Source organism: Epinephelus lanceolatus, chromosome 3, assembly GCF_041903045.1.
Source record: "Epinephelus lanceolatus isolate andai-2023 chromosome 3, ASM4190304v1, whole genome shotgun sequence".
Taxonomy (NCBI): Eukaryota; Metazoa; Chordata; class Actinopteri; order Perciformes; family Serranidae; genus Epinephelus; species Epinephelus lanceolatus.
Genome location: NC_135736.1, coordinates 7,895,727 through 7,900,052, shown reverse-complemented (window position 1 = coordinate 7,900,052; position 4,326 = coordinate 7,895,727).

Below are 4,326 nucleotides of genomic sequence, written 5' to 3'. Positions count from 1 at the left end.
GAAAACGTATTTATACTTAACATAAAGACCCAACATTTATCGGTATCTGCTGACCTGTTAGGGCCTCTACTGACAGATCTTCCTCTTCTTTGACCTCTTCCTTGATGTCTTCTGGATCCAGGCTCTTCCTATTTGTTGTTGGTCCCTCTCCATCAGCGGCAGCCTTCCTCTTAACACCTCTCTTGCTCACATCCTCCACAGATGTGTTGCAGCTTTCTACAGATGAGAAAAAACACAGATCAACATCAGCTTGTTGACTGTCACAGTCACTAACGTGGAATAAAAGTTCCCCAAACTAAATCATAAAACAGGCTGTCGTTCTTGCAGAGTTACTTGTACATTACTGGAGTATTTCTGTTTTCCACTGTTTTATACTTCTACCCCACTATGATGCAGAGGGAATATTGTGCATTTATTTGATACCTGTGATTACTTTACAGACTCCGATTAAAAATACAGACTATAACCAACAAGTATGATATTCATTTCATTCATTCTTTTTCCCTAACCGCTCATCCTGGTGGGGTCGGAGGTGGGCTGGAGCCTATCCCAGCTGACTGTAGGTGGAAGGCGAGGTACACCCTGGACAGGTCACCAGATCATTGCAGGGCTGACACATAGAGACAGACAACCATTCACGCTCACACCTACGGTCAATTTAGAGTCACCAATTAATTTTCACATGATCAGCCTACCTCTGTCAGTGTCCGTTGAGGAAGGCGCCACCTACTGGTCATATTTGACAATGTCCACTCTTCTTCTCTTAATCATCTTCTTATATATTCCCTCTCCATCCTCCCTGACTTTCCTCTTCACCCTTCTCACCCTGACCTCCTCTTCAGAGGTGTTTGGGTGCTCAGTTTCAGAGACCCTCATCCTTTTCCTGAGGGTCATCATGTCAGGACTGGCCTTCCTTTAAACCCTCCTAGCAGGGCCATCATTTGACGCTGAGTTATGTCCTGACATGCTACTGTTACGATCTACAAATGAGAAAAAACATGTTTGTTGTGAATTATAGTCACTAACTGTGAAACTGTTCTTTTCTAATCATCTCACAGTACAGACTCAGATGACAGTGAGGGAAAGGGCTCAACAGCCTGGACCAGAGGTCAGTCTTGAGGTACTAACTGAATTACTCTGCCTAATAAGTCATATGGATCATTAAAGGAATACTTCAACCACAGAATGACCTTTTGTAAATCAGTAAGTCATGCCTTGTTACCCTGAATTCTTTAGGAAAACTTTGCTGTTCTCACATGCCTTCACAGAAAACAGGGAATGTATTCATTTATTGATTGAGTGGGGACCACATTTAACAACAGCAAAACTATATCAACACATCTGTTCACAAACTCTCACACAACACTTTGCATTTTCACTAAAAAACCTTAGTATTGGAGTCTGGGTTTGAGGAGAGCATAGATAGAAAGATTCACTTTCAGCTCAGTTTAGAATAATAAGGTTTTAGCAAAAATACAGGTGTTTGGGAAGTACTGAGGGTTCGGCTGATAAATGAGACTTAGATTATACTGCATGAGTTGTGTGAGAGTTTGTAAATGGATGTTTTGATCTAGTTTTGATGTTTGGCAAATGTGGTCCCCGATCAATCATTAAATCCACGTGTTCACCATTTCTCAAGGAGGCATGTGAGAAAAACAGTTTCTGTCACAAATTTAAGGTAACACCGCGTAAGTGAATAACAAAAGATCAGTTTTTGAGTGAAGTATTCCTTTAACTTGTTTCATGGCAGGTTTTTGTCTGGATTTCTCTCTTACCTGTAACTTTTCTTAGAGCCGGAGAACCACAGGTCTTCTTTGCTGGATTTGTCCATGGTAACGTCACAGAAACAAACGTACGTCGATCCAACACTTGTGAGTGAACTCTACCTGTGTGTTCTGATGCTTTAATGTTTGGAACACATTTGAAAATGTAGAGATTACCGACTGACTCATTAACTCACATCTCAAAGGATTCAGTACAAGCACACATAGGTATAAAGTATGTTGTTAACTTCTTGATTTCATTGGGAAAATTCTTTATTCATTAATAGGATAGAAGTCTGTCCAGATTTATTTAAAGATTTTCATGTATTTTTGTGTTATTATTAGGAATAATTTTATTACCTTATTAGTAGTATTTAATTGTTGTTATTTCAAATTATTATTTTTTCTAATTATGATTAATTACTGAATTGTAATAGCTTATCGCACTTAATCACATTTTTAATCATGTAAAAATTTGCAAAACAGTTTTCAAGTCCATATTAAAAAGGTAAATCAATTCTTATCATGTCTTGACTGGGAATCAAATAAATGCAAAGAAATTTACTTTATGATCTTGACTTTCAAATATATTTCATTCAAATCAGAGCTGCACCACTACATCAGTGTGGTCTTATAACCATGACGTAGAGGTAGGAGACAACTTCGAAGTGCTTATTTTGTGAAATACAGGTTTTGTTTTTATTTATTTTTTAAGATTACACTGTTCCACAATGAGAAAATATGCAGGAGTTCATGTACAAAATGTGCAGCAAATTTCAATAAAGTGCATAACAAAAAAAAAAAAATACTCCATAGCTCCATTCACTTTGCATTCAGTTGTAAAAAACCCTTAAGCTAACGTGACAGTAAGAGATATGACTGGTTGTAACATGCCAACCTGAGGATGTTCTTCAGACCTGAGTCCTCCACGGTGTTTACTAGTCTGCAGTCAGTTGCCACCAATTTAGGAAGCACTATTTCTAACTTCTTCGATTAAGTTTCATCCCCAGGTCTGTGGTGATTTCTACACTCAAAAATAGTGCCTTGCTAGCTTTAGCGACAGTTGCCTGCTGACATCAGTCTGATTAGCTGCACCTGTATGCTTAGCTCTGAGCTACCACCTACGAGCTATTAGGTAGTTCCAACTCAAAGTACTTCAGTGAAATTTTAATTCTGTTTGACACAAGGCGCGTATTACTTTTGATTTGCCAACTGAGGCATCGGTCTGTGAGGTTTTTAAGTGAAGTGAGCCATTTATTTGCACTGGTATTTTTTATTTTCCATCACAGTCGCAGCAGGAAGCCGCTGTGGCAGGTTGACTAGTGCATCGAAGAGACAAAGTAACAGCACGCGATTAACACGTTTAAAAAACAACACATTATGTTTGGACCTTAATCGCCTGGCAGGAAATAAGGCTCACTAATGTTAGCAGTAATGTAGCTAACGTAGGTAATGTGCTGGCTAAGGCAAATCGCTGATGGCTAGAAACAAACCTTTATGACTCCACTCCACTGGCTGCAGATAATCTAAACAAAGAACATGTTTTCACGTGGTGTCCTTTCTTAAATGAGCTGTGGTGAATGTGACTATATTCTGTTATGATTAAGGAGTCAATGATAATCAGACAGTGTGGGAACTGCCCATTGGTTCGACAGCCCACTGGTTCGACATCCCATTGTTCCGACCATATTAAACTCATTGTTACGAAGTCCGCTCCGAAATCATCATGATGCCCTGTGGTTAAGGTCTGGTTAGGTTTAGGCACAAAAACCACTTGGTTAGGGTCAGGAAAAGATCATGGTGTGGGTTAAAATGAAAAAGAAAGTGGCAAACACATAAGCCGTGAGCCTGCTCCACCTCAATCCGGTCGCGGCGCACCATACGCCCGCTGCGAGCCGTTCAGCACCGCGGACAGTCGGACTAATGGGATGTCGAACCAATGGGCTGTCGAACCAGTGACATGGACCCAGACAGTGTTAGCTAGCTAGTTGAAAAGTTCAAATCCATGCTTAAAGCCATTCAAGACATGAACAAGTCCTGATTGAACTGTTATTATGATTCCCATCCTGTCCGCTCCTGTTGACTTTCTTGTCCCGTTCCCAGTCATTAGATGAACAGCAAATCTGACTCCCATCCAGCGGGAATCCAACAGAAACACTGCGACCCACAGGGTTCCTGAAAAACGTCAGCCGCTTGCTCAAAGTGCAAAGATTTTAAGGTCATGTATTTGGACTCCCATTAAACCATTAATACTGTAGAGTAATGAACGTTTCTATGGGTTTCACAGGAGTGTATGAAATAAATATAAATGGGGAATGAAAATAAACTTTGCCCCTTTTCAGCACCCACACTCCACCCTAATAATTTACATGCAGTCCCTAAGTGTTACAAATCTAAGGGTTCAATTTGCAATATTATAAAACAGAACTTTGGCATTTTTACTTAAGTAATGTGTTGCTGTGATAACTTGATTGACTGATCAATTAATTGACTAATCACTTTAGCTGCAGTGTACAAGTACTGAAGTCATGCCAGAGAGGAAGAAATGAGTAAAACGGCTTAA